Genomic DNA, 13,494 nt, shown 5'->3' with positions numbered 1-13,494 from the left:
TAGCATGTCGTCATTAAATTAGCACAATAGACAAGACAAAATGCATTCATACAGAAAAGACACCCTCATACTTTCACACAACAACATAGATTCTATAGGTCAAATAACAAAAACAACTATAAAACCATGACGTAACTAGAAATGATTAAAAAATATTTAAAATATAATTACTTATTTAAATATTTTTTTCTAAATACCTTTAAATTGCTTTAGATTTTATTATTTTATTGTAATTTATTAAAATTTTATTTAAATTTTGTTTATTGCCAAATATCCTTGTTTACCAATTTTTCTCTTGTTGCCTTCATAAAACAACAATAACAAACCACCTTCACTGACAAATGTTGCCAGCTTGAAATCATTAATCATTACACCACATGTTAGCACTTTTAGCAAACATCCACACATTCTCTTTGTCTCCACGTTTCCCAAGTGTGTAGATATGTGTGTATGTAAACAAACATTTTCACTTGACATCATTCGAGTGTCACATTTTCGCTTGTGGTTGTTGTCACTAATTTTTTTTGACATATTCATAAATCATGTTTACTACTTAATTTAAGTGTATCAAAATCCGTTACCCTTTTAATTGGAAATTTTAATGTAAAAATGATAACAGTGGTGAAAAGCTAGTTTTTTGAGAAATTTTTTAAGAGTTAACAGTTCTGTTAATGTTAAATTGAGTTAGGCTTTAGAAAACACTGAGAATATTAAAACACAGTGTTAGTTTACCTTAAAGTCTAGTCTATAGTCTTAATTAATTCAAATTTGAATTAATTTTCAATGAAATGTAGTGATAGACATTTTCATACGCATACCCCTGGCCTTAAAACTAGCATTATATTACAGTTTAAAAAGCATCTACTCTTCTCTCTCCATTATGACATTTCAAACAAGGCTTTTGCAACTGTTTGCAAAACTAGTTTAAAAACCACCGGTACGTGAAAAAAGTCGACAAACATTTCGTGTCTGCGCAAATTTATTAAAATTAAAGTGAAATATTAAGGGATAAATAATAAAAATAGTGAAAAAGTGAAATTTAATACTCAACAAATAAAATGTATATGAAATATTATTGGAAATTTATGATTTAATACCGAAAATTGGCAAAATAAAAAAAGCTAGGCAGAAGATTAAGAAAAATGTGATGAGTTGTGCAATAAGAAAAAAGGTAAACAAAAGAGCAGCTTTTGTATGATTTTCAAACTGTGATGTAAAACTAGTTTTAAAACCAGTGGCAAGCGAATAAAGTTGGCAATCAAATCGCAAATTAATAGAAATTTATGTTAAATTGTAAATTAATAATAAAAGTAGTGCAAAAGGGAAATCTAAGAATTAAAGCATAAAATAAATGTGAAATAACAGGGTGTTGTTATGATTTGATATGATTTTTATGAGTGCTGTTATGATATAAACAAATGGTTTATTTTATTTTGTAGTTTAGTCTATAGTCTAGTCTATAGTCTATTCTATAGTCTATTCTTTAGTCTAGTCTATAGTCTATTCTATAGTCTAGTATATAGTCTAGTCTATAGTCTATCCTATAGTCTAGTATATAGTCTAGCCTATAGTCTATTCTATAGTCTAGTCTATAGTCTAGTCTATAGTCTAGTCTATAGTCTAGTCTATAGTCTAGTCTATAGTCTAGTCTATAGTCTAGTCTATAGTCTAGTCTATAGTCTAGTCTATAGTCTAGTCTATAGTCTAGTCTATAGTCTAGTCTATAGTCTAGTCTATAGTCTAGTCTATAGTCTAGTCTATAGTCTAGTCTATAGTCTAGTCTATAGTCTAGTCTATAGTCTAGTCTATAGTCTAGTCTATAGTCTAGTCTATAGTCTAGTCTATAGTCTAGTCTATAGTCTAGTCTATAGTCTAGTCTATAGTCTAGTCTATAGTCTAGTCTATAGTCTAGTCTATAGTCTAGTCTATAGTCTAGTCTATAGTCTAGTCTATAGTCTAGTCTATAGTCTAGTCTATAGTACTAGTCATAGTCTAGTCTATAGTCTAGTCTATAGTCTAGCTTCTATGTCTAGTCATAGTCTAGTCTATGTCTGTCTATGCTAGTCTATAGTCTAGTCTATAGTCTAGTCTATAGTCTAGTCTATAGTCTAGTCTATAGTCTAAGTCTATAGTCTAGTCTATAGTCTAGTCTATAGTCTAGTCTATAGTCTAGTCTATAGTCTAGTCTATAGTCTAGGTCTAGTAGTCTAGTCTATAGTCTAGTCTATAGTCTAGTCTATAGTCTAGTTATAGTCTAGTCTATAGTCTAGTCTATAGTCTAGTCTATAGTCTAGTCTATAGTCTAGTCTATAGTCTAGTCTATAGTCTAGTCTATAGTCTAGTCTATAGTCTAGTCTATAGTCTAGTCTATAGTCTAGTCTATAGTCTAGTCTATCGTCTAGTCTATAGTCTAGTCTATAGTCTAGTCTATAGTCTAGTCTATAGTCTAGTTCTATAGTCTAGTCTATAGTCTAGTCTTATAGTCTAGTCTATAGTCTAGTCTATAGTCTAGTCTATAGTCTAGTCTATAGTCTAGTCTATAGTCTAGTCTATAGTCTAGTCTATAGTCTAGTCTATAGTCTAGTCTATAGTCTAGTCTATAGTCTAGTCTATAGTCTAGTCTATAGTCTAGTCTATAGTCTAGTCTATAGTCTAGTCTATAGTCTAGTCTATAGTCTAGTCTATAGTCTAGTCTATAGTCTAGTCTATAGTCTATTCTATAGTCTAGTCTATAGTCTAGTCTATAGTCTAGTCTATAGTCTAGTCTATAGTCTAGTCTATAGTCTAGTCTATAGTCTAGTCTATAGTCTAGTCCAGCGGTTCCCACAGATTTTTACTTCGCGGACCCCTTGAAGAGCTTATTTAATTTCGCGGACCCCCATACATATTTTTTTCCCGTACATTGAGAATATATAATATTTCAGATAGGTTTTCAATTGCATGTTTTGAAGATAGAATGACTTCTTTGTTGATATGTTAACATCATGTTTAATTTTATGATCGTGAGATCTTTCATGTTCATTTTTCTTCAAGGTAGCGGAAAGGTTTCTTTATCAAATATTGTCACATGTGCTTAAGGAGTCACGTTTCAAAAATTTGTTGCGATTGCAAAGGGTGAACTGAGTAAGTGAGCTAAGTTTTCGGGAAAATAATATAAGAAAGTTGGACTTCTTCTATGTTGTTGCGGAATGCGTTATCCGCATAATATATGATTTGAACTCTTTGTTAAAGTAGTGTGAATTTGGAACTTAAATTTGAATTTTAAAATACCAACGAATTATTTTACTTCATGGTTTTTGGCTACATATTTACTCGAAACGCTATGGATTTTCTGATGTTAATTTAATAATATGTATTGGTCGACAAAATCAAGTTAAAATCTGTGTATCACGTCGGATTGTAATATTTATAAAGAGATGCATAAAGAGTCACCTCTGTTTTGGAAATATATAATTGTTGTCCTTTCAAACGAGAACACTTTTGCTTACAATTTGATAAACTTAAATCTGTAATAAGCTTGTATTTGAATTGAACTTCATACTCTGGAATACCAGTATCCCTAATTTAATTGTAAGGCAGAGTATTATTTGTCTGAAATAAAAACCATTATTTCAGTACATATACAGGAAATAAAAATTACAAATCACGCAGTACTTTACTTTATAAAAGTTATACAATAAATTTGTAGGGACTAGCTTCTTCCTGATAAACAACCGAAAAAATAAAATTCAAAAAGTCACCAAAAAATTTGGGATTATTGCACAAAAATTGGATATATTTGTACATACATATAAAAGCAGAATATTGTTTATTCATGGTTTTTTTCGTTCGTCTTCGCGGACCCCCTAGGATTTTACTACGGACCACTAGGGGTCCGCGGACCCCCATTTGGGAACCGTTGGTCTAGTCTATAGTCTAGTCTATAGTCTAGTCTATAGTCTAGTCTATAGTCTAGTCTATAGTCTAGTCTATAGTCTAGTCTATAATCTAGTCTATAGTCTAGTCTATAGTCTAGTCTATAATCTAGTCTATAGCCTAGTTAAGTAAAATTTTAATAAAAAACAACACTTTAACAAACTCACCCTAATTTTCCGCATAATATAATAACTCTTTGATATTTCATATATATTTTATGCTTCAATTATTAAAATTCACTTTTTCATTAATTTATTACAATTTCACTTTAATTCCCTTAATTAATTTTCTCAAAAATTTAGTAATAAACATTTTCATAAGCGTGCCACTGGTTTTAAAACTAGTTTACATTACAGTTTGAAAAGCAGCCCAATTTTTCTCTCTCCCATATCATTATGACATTTCAAACAAGGCTTTTGCAACTGTTTGCAAAACTAGTTTAAAAACCACCGGTACGCGAAAAAAGTCGACAAACATTTCGTGTCTCCGCAAAATTATTAAAATTAATGTGAAATATTAACAAATAAATAATAAAAATAGTGAAAAAGTGATATTTAATACTTAAGAAATAACATGTATATGAAATATTATTGGAAATTTATGATTTAATACCGAAAATTTGCAAAATAAAAAAAGCTAGGCAGAAGATTAAGAAAAATGTGATGAGTTGTGCAATAAAAAAAAGGTAAACAAAAGAGCGGCTTTTGTAAGGCTTTTCAAACTGTGATATAAAACTAGTTTTAAAACCAGTGGTACGTGAATAATGTCGACAATTAATATGTGTCTCTGTAAAATAATTTAAAATAAAATGAAATTTTAATAAATTAATGAAAAAATGTTGAATGTAGTGAAATTTAAGAGTTGAAGAATAAAATAAATATGAAATAAGAGCGAGTTGTTATAATTTAAGATGAAAAATTTGCTAGATAAAAGTTACATACATACAAAGAAGAGTAACAAAATTGTGATGACAACAGCTTAAAAAATAGAAATAAATGATCAGCTTTACAGCTAAGCTTTTCAAACTGTTAGGCTAAACTAGTTTTAAAGCAACAGGTGCGTGAATAAAAATGTTTAAAATTAATTGAAACTTAAGAGAAATTGTTATAAATAGCTGATTAAAAATATGTAATGAAATTTAGTAACAAGTGTTGAAAAATAAAAAAATATATGTATATATTATTAAATTAAAAAATCTTAAAAGATATAATAAGATGAACTAATGTTTGTGCGTTTGGTGAAAAAGAGACGTTTTATTGTGCATCTTTAAAGACAACTTTAACAATTGTGGAGATTGGCTGATATAACTTTTGAAGAAAATGTTGCCCGTCAGATAAAGAAATGCTGAAGATAAGGGTAAGTTTGCTTAAGTGTTGTTTTCTAAATTAAAAATGAGGATGAGTTTACATAAATGTTATTTTATAATTAATTTTGAAGAATTATTTATAAACAAATAAAGTTAAATATTTCAGCAAAACCTAAATTTCTCATAAAAAAATTATTATTAATTTGATTTTTGAGTGAAAAATTTTTTAATTTTTCACAAAAAATTCTAATTTTATCTGATTTTTCACTAAAAACCCAAAATTTCACTAAAAACTCAAATTTTTAGTAAAAATACAATTTTTTACTAAAATACGATGTTAACTAAAAATACGATTTTTTACTAAATATTTGGTTTTTCACTAAAAATACGATTTTTCACTAAAAATACGATTTTTCACCTAAAATAAAATGTTTCACTAGAAATACGATTTTTCACTAGAAATACGATTTTTCACTAAAAATACGATTTTTCAATAAAAATAAGATTTTTCACTAAAAATAAGATTTTTCACTAAAAATAAGATTTTTCACTAAAAATACGATTTTTCACTAAAAATACGATTTTTCATTAAAAATACGATTTTTCACTAAAAAACGATTTATCACTAAAAATACGATTTATCACTAAAAATACGATTTATCACTAAAAATAATATTTTTCACTAAAAATAATATTTTTCACTAAAAATAAGATTTTTCACTAAATATAAGATTTTTCACTCAAAATAAGATTTTTCACTAAAAATAAGATTTTTCACTAAAAATACGATTTTCACTAAAAAACGATATATGCATTGTATTCGGAAGTACCAAGAGGGTACTATCTATTGTGAGCTGATATCTGGATAGACAAATGGAGGGAAACCTATACCGTAGGTTCGATTCCCAGCAGAGGCGTTGATAAAGGAGCGCATAACAGGACTGATAGAGACCTAGGCGTATTTCTTCGGATTTGATGTTCCGTTGGCTTAAAAAAGAATAGCTTGTTTGCGCGGAAAACCTAACAACTAGTATTTTTTCGATTCCTCTGGTATACCCTTGACTTCAGAACAGGGAATCCAAAATTGATTGGGTCAAAAAAGAACAGCTTTTTTTTGCACGCAAAATTGATTAGTTTCCAGAATACTTTGAATAAATTTATATATCCAGAGCATGTGACCTTGCTGAAACGCCCTCGCCTTGGATTTATTGTAATTTTGGGGTAAAGATGTGCAAACACTCCCAATACATGTCAGAACTATAAACTGGAGGAGTTATTAGACTTGTAAGAGTCATTTCTTTGACACAGGGTTTGATCAGAGAACGATACACATTGGTACAACGAGAGCCGATTGTCTGTTGTTAATTTGTTGTCCACTGATGTATGGGACAAGTATGTTGCTGGCTGTACAGGACTAAATGTTGGGAATGAATTGATAAGAAAAGTACTGGTATACAGAATTAATCAGGTTTATGCAGAGCTTTAATGAATGACATGATCTAAGGATGGCCGGGCAAGAAGCCGAGGAAATTAATGTTTAGAGAAAAGCTAGCTCAATTACTTGAGGAAAGTGCTTGTAAAAGGAATGCTGGTGAGATCTAGTGGGATTCCCTCTCCCTGTGGTTACAATGTTTTAAAAACTGAATCTAGATTATTCACAGTTATTTCTTAAAGTGTATAATTGTAACAGTAATACTCAATTTCCACATTGTTGTTTAACAATTTCACCTCAATACCTCTAACGCTATTAATTTCTCACTCAATTAACACTCGCATACATACACACACGAACACACCATACACTCCTAACAGTCAAACATAAAAACGTGTCTTCGGTAAAACACACAAGTCCGAACTCAAAATCAACTAAAAAGCTTTCGGTATTACGAATTAAGATTTCTTACAATTCCTAACAATTGTGCAAGTAGTTGGAGACGTGGAGCCTTAACGTAAGGACTTGAAATTTGTAACCAAAAAAGAATAATATACAAGAAAAAATACCACAACGGTAAATTTGCTACTTAATCAAACAGTGAAAAATTTATGTGAGAGTGAAAAAAAAAAAAAATATATAGAAAAAATGGCAGAATATAAAAAGTGGAAAATTAAAGAATTTTTTAAATAAATAACAACATAAAAAGGTTAATTATTGAATATATAAAAATGTTTTAAAATGCTGTTAGAAGATGAAATAGAAAATTTTCTATTGAGATGAAGGCTAAAGGAGAAAAAAAATGTGAATTTGTAATTTTTTTTTTCGACAACTCAATATTAAGCCTTTTTTTGAAATACATATAGATACATAGTATACAATACTGACAGCTCGGGAAAAATGTGAAAAAATCATGATAGAAAGAAAAAGAGTAAAAAGAAAAAATTAAAAAGAAAAAAAAAACTTGGAAATAATAAAATAAAAGTGTTGGAAATAACATTAAATTAAATAAATTTATAAAAAATTTATAAAGTATAAAAAGTTATAATGAAAAACTTTTGAAATTTATAGAAAAATGTGAAAAATGATACACAGTCTAGACTTAATATTTAATTGGTTATAACGATTACTGGCCCAAGGTTTAATTAAATTAAGTTTTATTAAGTTTTCTTTAATAAAAAGGAAATTTTTATTAAAAAACTTAGTTTTAAGCATAAAAATTTCATTGGCAAATAACAGGAAATAACCTTGACAGAGTGCGTGTGTACTAAATAATGTTTAAATAATTATAATAACAACAACAATTAGTTAACTTAAACGGAATTATAAGCAATTGGTGAACACATATTTTATTGTAATAAAATTTATTTTTCTTGAATTTGATTTAATTTCAAAGATTTTTAAAAAGATGGACTTTAAAAAAAAATTCCTTTATTCTTCTATATGTTTTGGGGGAAAACATTTACTTATCGATGACGCATTCCTTAAGAGTAGGGCAGAAGGTTAAATTACGAATGAATAAAATGAAAGAAAAAGAACTCGAAAAAAGCAACGTTTACAACGAGAGCATACTAAAACACAACAGCAGCAAAAACAACAATAAGCAAACAATGATAAAATACCTTTAAAAAGGAATTAACACAAATACACCACATGAAAAAATGAAGGAAAAAACATAAAGGCTTCAAAAAGGAAAGCTTTCATAAAACCAGACAGACCATATGTAAAGCAAAAAAGCATAAAAATAACTCCGAAAAAAGGCTTCCTTCCCACCACCCACAAAAGCTACTACTTTTTAAAGCAACCATGTTTTTTTGAAATGCTAGTCTCTCATATTTTACTTCACTTTCTACACCCTCACTTTGCTGCTCTCTCCTCTCTCTCGTTCTCTATAATCTAGCTGTTTTTTTCAAATAATTTCTATCAGTCACTTTAACTGCTGCTCATCCTCGTCGTCGTCTAGTTTGTGGTATTAAACAAAAGGATAATAATATGGTGATGGTGGTGTCATCTTTAAACCGTTATTATTTTCTACATTCTGTTTTTTTTTGTCTACTCTCTTTTATACGCAAAACACAAATGACAACAATAATATTACACAGCAGCATTTAATAGTAGTAGCAAAAGTAAACTACACAAAACACGTACCAAAAAAAAGGCATTAAAACTTAGTTTGTGTAAGAAATGTTAAGGAAAAGAGATGGGAGGTGGAGGCGACACAGAAAATCAACAAAAGAAAAATAACAAAAATGTATCACAATTTAACAAGGGAAATTTAAAATGCAAACAGTTAGCAAAGAACAGGCCATAATAAAACATGTGCTAAGTGTGTAAGAAAATAAGAAGAAGAAGAAATAAAAAACGTATGAAAAAATTATGAAAGAACAAGGTAAAATATAAAGAAAGGAAAATTTTTACCAATTGGGAATAAAAGAAAACGATTTTAAAATGCTAAGAGCATTTTCAATAATAAAAATGATTAAAACAAATAATGAAGAAAGTTTTAAAATCTAAAATTTTAAAAGAAAATTAACTTTTAAGAAAGAGTTTGATTTGTTTAAAGTTTCTGAAAGAAATTTCTCCTAGGAAGAGAAATCTAACAGAAATCAAGGATGTTAACATATACGGGGCTCCTGTAGAGTTAATTAAGGGAAGTAAAGCCCAAAAGTTTAGGAGTTAAATTCCATCCACTAGTTTCAAAGGAGGATATATGTTAAAGCAAATCCTAGGAAATTCACCTAGGTCTCCGTCGGGCATATAGTGCTCCTTTATCAGTGTCTCTGTTGGAAATTCGACAGACTAAAACATTTACTACTAACCTACCGAAGTCACTCTTTCGTTCATGGAAACTAACGAGGAATGTCTAAATATTATACCTTACACACATCCTTAAAGGTGGAGAGCAATCCTTCACAATAGTATTCCAAGAACCACTAAAGGGAGCAGGAATCACTAAAAGGACAGGAATCTAATAAGATGAAGTGTTCGATTTTATTTCGACGAAAGTTTGGCAATGGTAAAGGAAGTGTTCTATGATCTTATATGTCATCTCCTCATGCTCGAATGTCGAATGCCTGAATCTGTTCGTAGAATTATGTATAGTTGTATTCGTAATCCTAGGAGTCTGATCAGAATACGGTCCTATCTTACTATTCTCGAATTTGGAGACTTCTCATCATCTTTCTGCTAGGGTCACCCATAGGATCTTTAAGATTCTGGTCATTATTCCAAGCGACCGTATGGGACACTTTGGCCCATGGTTTTAATTCCGACCTCGTTGCGTTGAACGGCTTGGTATTCTTCAGGTAAATTTTCACTTGCCCATAGAGTAGGTACATTGGAATTAATTTTTTGACTAAACTGGAGCTGGACTTTTCTAGAGAGATTGGAATACAGGAATCAGAAGCTTTTTAGAAATGTTTACGGTTTTGTTTTTTTGGTACATTTAGATCATAACCACAGACTAGATGTTACGAATTGCAGCACTTGCTTGGAGCTTAGGAGATACTCCAAGGACAGATGAGCACGTTAATCATACTTTTTGGTGCATTTAGATCATAACCACAGAGTAGATGTTACATATTGCAGCACTTGCTTGGAGCTTGGGAGATACTCCAAGGAAAGATGAGCACTTTAATTATACTTATTGTTCGCTGAAGGCTTCTCGCTGTGTCAGTCTTGGGAATTGGGAAATCTTTAAGTATAACATTCATATGTATGTAAAGTGATTGATATTCTTGCTGGCATAATTGACTTTATAACTAAATTGGAGCTGAGAGTTGAAGGCCTAAACTTTTCTAGAGTGGTGGGAAAAGAGGAATCAGAAGCTATTAAAAAAATATTCAGTTTTGAATTTAGAACGTAATCACGAACTCGGAAGTAGCGTATTGTAACACTTGCTTGGAGTTTCGTAGTCATTCCATGGCCAGATATGTATGTTAATCATTACTGATTGAAGGTCCTTCCTTTAAGATAACTTTAGGCAGAAAAGATCAGCATATTAGTACACTCTGGAGGTCCTATCCACGTAGGAATATCACATGGATAAAGGAGTTTATCTTTGGAAGTTCATCTTGGATAAATCCATTTGGTCTTGAGGAAAATGGTTGCCTATGGTGTTTAGCTATGATCACGCAGTAATAGAGAAAGTGGTTGGTATCCTATTCTTCCTCTTCCGCTTCCGAAGAAGTCGTTTCTTGAAAGATTTAATATCCTGACATGAAGCCCATAAGGCCAGTGATTAGTAACTACTGCAAATGCATTCCTTAACTTACCTCTAGAAAGGCTTTACATGGCCACATAGTATTCACTATTCTGCAGGAAGCCTTAATTGACTACCTGGGTAGTTTACCTTAGTGGAAACTATCCAAAATCGAGTGCTTACAACTGGAGAGTTGGTATGCTAACAAACCGGTCTCTTAATTTGGTAGTCAGCTTACAGTTTCCGCAAAAAAATCATCAATTGTATTATTTGGTATCTGTTGATGGCACGAATATCAATAAAACCCTTCTATATAATGTTTCCCAATCTCATTAAGAGATGTTCGCCATTCTATGATTCATTTAGGTCTGGGGAATGCAACGAAACGTGATCTGACTTGACTTCCTGTAGCTTTCATCAGGTTAATAAGATGGTTATATAAATTATGTTCTGCGAAGAATATCTCCTTTTGCTCTTCAGATGGGAATAAATTTTACGTCTCTAACTTCTATTTCCTTGAATTTCAACTCTTGGGAAAGCGAAGCACAATCATATTTCAGAACTAAACGAAACTATATAGGAATGTCTCCCTTGACATGCTTAAGGAAAGGTTGTGTCTGTATGTGAAGCTAATGATCCAGCAGTAGTTCATGGCTTTCTGTTACAACTATTTTTTAAATTTGCCAAATTTGGAAGCACTGCTAATGTTAAAAGCCAAAGTGTCAAAACTCTCTACACAACTATAAAGACTTTCTTTAACAGACAATTAACAGACTTTCCTTTGATGATTCCTGAACTACTTTTGTTAGATGTTAACGTCCACAAAACCAATAACAACTATATTTGCTTTAAAATATATAAATTTCTATCTTGTTGCATTTATGCTTCTTTTTGCAACTCATTCCTTTAAGAAAAACAGATAATTTGGTTTCCTCCTAGTACTCTAGCCTCCACTCTTCCAAAAATTCCCCCAAATAGCAGAAAAAAAAATTGACAAACCATTGCTAAAAGTTACCACGTAACGTAATTTTGTTTAGTACATATTATTATTTTATTATAATAATTGTTGTTGTTTTTATTAATTTAGGTAACACACACACACATACATATACTTGTAAACGTAGTAGTCATACAAGTTTTACAACTAAATTCTAAACAAAAAGTAGAAAAAAATGTAGTAAGGAAAACACGTTGTCAAAGTCTCCAAATAAATTGTAACAATAAAAATTCTCTTAATGTAACGGAATCAAAAAAAGAAGAATGAAAAAAATGAACATAAAAAAACACACAACGACAATAAAAAAAATTGTTTTTTGATTCAATGTAAATGAAATAAGGAAACGTATCTTTCTCTTTCTCTGGTTAAAATGGAAGGAAGTTAAAAAAATACAAGGAAAAAAAAAACATTTCAAATAAGTGAGTGTAGGAATGTATGTGTGTAAAAGTTAAAAAAATGTATATGTGTGAGTAAAAGTTTAATAAGGGGAGAACATACTACATACATGCAGACTTAATATGTAACGTTTTTTCTGTTTTTATAATTGTCTAAAGTATAAAATTATAATGTAACGGTATTTTCGTTTATATGTGTGAGAGAATGTTTGGGGTTATTTTATTAAATATCCTAGCCTGCATGTTGCATTTTTCCCTTTTTGAACACATGCAAACCAGAAAACACACATATACACACATATACCTTAACATTTAAAAGTCTGTGTATTAAAAAGTATGTTTGTTTTTTAACAAGCATGCACTAAAAAGGAAGCATGCTACTTTTTTATACACATACCAACACACACACTCACACATTTCTATACTCATAGACATACAAACTTATATATTGTATGTTTGTTTGTTAGATGTTTATTACAGTTATGTGCTAAAACATGAACGTATATCCTGTTAAACTAACGAAAAAAAGAAAACGCAAATTTTATTATTATTTTGTTGTTGTGTTCATTCAACAACTACTCTGCAATTGAAATTAAAAATAATATAAAAAAAAATGTTAAAATAATATCATAAGGAAACATAACAAAAGGAAAAAAAATATGAAAATTATAATAAACCTCAAATTAAAACAAAATTAAAATAATTATAAAGAAAGTATAAACGCTGCAGTATAAAACAAACACTACGCTAATAACAAAAAAATATAACTAAATAAAAATACCATAATAAAGAATTAGTTAAGCCAGCAAAAAATAGTTTTAATATTAAAAAAAGTTATAATAAATACCAGACTTAACAGTTTTTAAATGTATTTTAAATTTTTATTTAACTAACTACTTAACAAAAAAATAAACAAACATCATTATCATCATAAATATTTTAATCAGCTTGAAAGCAGCTAAAACAACAAAAAACATTTTAATGTATCCTTAATATTTAAAACAGGTGAGTACATAAAAGAATACTCAATACTTTTTTTTTGTATTTTAAATTCTTGTTTTGTTATAAATATTTTAGCATTATAACTTAATGGTAAATGTAAATGATAAGGAATTTTTTTAGGAAATTTTAAAAATAAAAGTTTAAATTTTGTTTTAAATAAATCATAACTAAACGTAATTATTTAATCGTTTTAACAAAGATTTAGAAAATAATATTTAATCCCAAATTTTTCCCTCTCTCTACAAG

The 13,494-nt window shown here is 29.6% G+C and overlaps 1 long non-coding RNA gene across 3 annotated transcripts; it reads left to right on the top strand.

The window, feature by feature from the left end:
- The first annotated feature begins 7,158 nt into the window (after positions 1-7,158).
- Positions 7,159-13,170, top strand: LOC119611539. Of its 3 annotated transcripts, none has more exons than XR_005232080.1 (4): positions 7,159-7,362; positions 7,520-7,792; positions 11,942-12,270; positions 12,714-13,170. It is a non-coding gene; the product is annotated as an uncharacterized LOC119611539 (long non-coding RNA). The 3 variants fall into 3 exon arrangements; XR_005232078.1 differs by having other exon boundaries at positions 7,520-9,042; XR_005232079.1 differs by lacking the exon at positions 7,520-7,792.
- Positions 13,171-13,494: the final 324 nt, after the last annotated feature.

This window comes from Lucilia sericata, unplaced genomic scaffold (genome assembly GCF_015586225.1).
Source record: "Lucilia sericata isolate MDLA Ls3-8-SP2 unplaced genomic scaffold, ASM1558622v1 Contig001477F_arrow, whole genome shotgun sequence".
Classification (NCBI taxonomy): domain Eukaryota; kingdom Metazoa; phylum Arthropoda; class Insecta; order Diptera; family Calliphoridae; genus Lucilia; species Lucilia sericata.
The sequence above is the reverse complement of the archived record's forward strand: the minus strand, read 5'-3'. Positions and strand labels throughout refer to the sequence as shown.